Consider the following 700-nt stretch of genomic DNA (forward strand, 5'->3'; position numbering starts at 1 on the left):
CGCAGAAAACCATTTGGTTTTGATTTTTCACTGCAATTTTTCTCATGACCACGTTTTTCTGGATCCTTTTCAGGTATTCCCACGGTTAATTTACTGAGGGGAATTCCCTGTTTTTTGGACATGCAGTCTACAGGGTGTCCTTCGCCGCCTTCCTACGTGCCTCGCTTCTTCACGGGCCTCACAGATAAAATGGACTTCAAACAAAGAGTCATCAACACTCTGGTGAACACTGACACCGTTTTCAAAGTGTCTGGTCATGATATTTGTTTCGGTTAAGAGTGTCTTCTTTCTTTGAAACTCCATCATGTGAAATGTGGAGCTCCAGCTTGTTTACCATTCGGTGATTTTCAGGTGAGTGCGCTGGAGCCTCTCCTCTGCCGACTCATCTATTGGCGCTTTGACCAAATTGCCAAAGAGTTCCTGGAAGAGGACGTGGGTGTGGCTGAGGTGCTTTCAGACTCGGCAATCTGGCTGCACAGGTAACGTGCCGAAGTCATTCCATTCAACTGTGAGCAGAATTATGAAAAAAATTAAATAAATGGGGCACACCCCTCATTCTGCAAGTCCCTGCTCTAAACAAATGTGTTGGAACAGGATTGACTTCACAATGGAGTTTCCACGCCCATTCATGCCTAACATGGTGCCAGTCGGGGGCATCAACTGCAACGTGAGGAATCCTCTGCCTGAAGTAAGGCCCCCC

At 46.9% G+C, this 700-nt stretch overlaps 1 pseudogene; it reads left to right on the forward strand.

The window, feature by feature from the left end:
* Window positions 1-42: 42 nt before the first annotated feature.
* On the forward strand, window positions 43-693 carry LOC109508906 (UDP-glucuronosyltransferase 1-2 pseudogene; annotated as a pseudogene).
* The last annotated feature ends 7 nt before the right edge of the window (window positions 694-700 follow it).

The sequence above is a fragment of the Hippocampus comes genome, unplaced genomic scaffold (genome assembly GCF_001891065.2).
Source record: "Hippocampus comes isolate QL1 unplaced genomic scaffold, H_comes_QL1_v1.1 C16691486, whole genome shotgun sequence".
Lineage (NCBI taxonomy): Eukaryota > Metazoa > Chordata > Actinopteri > Syngnathiformes > Syngnathidae > Hippocampus > Hippocampus comes.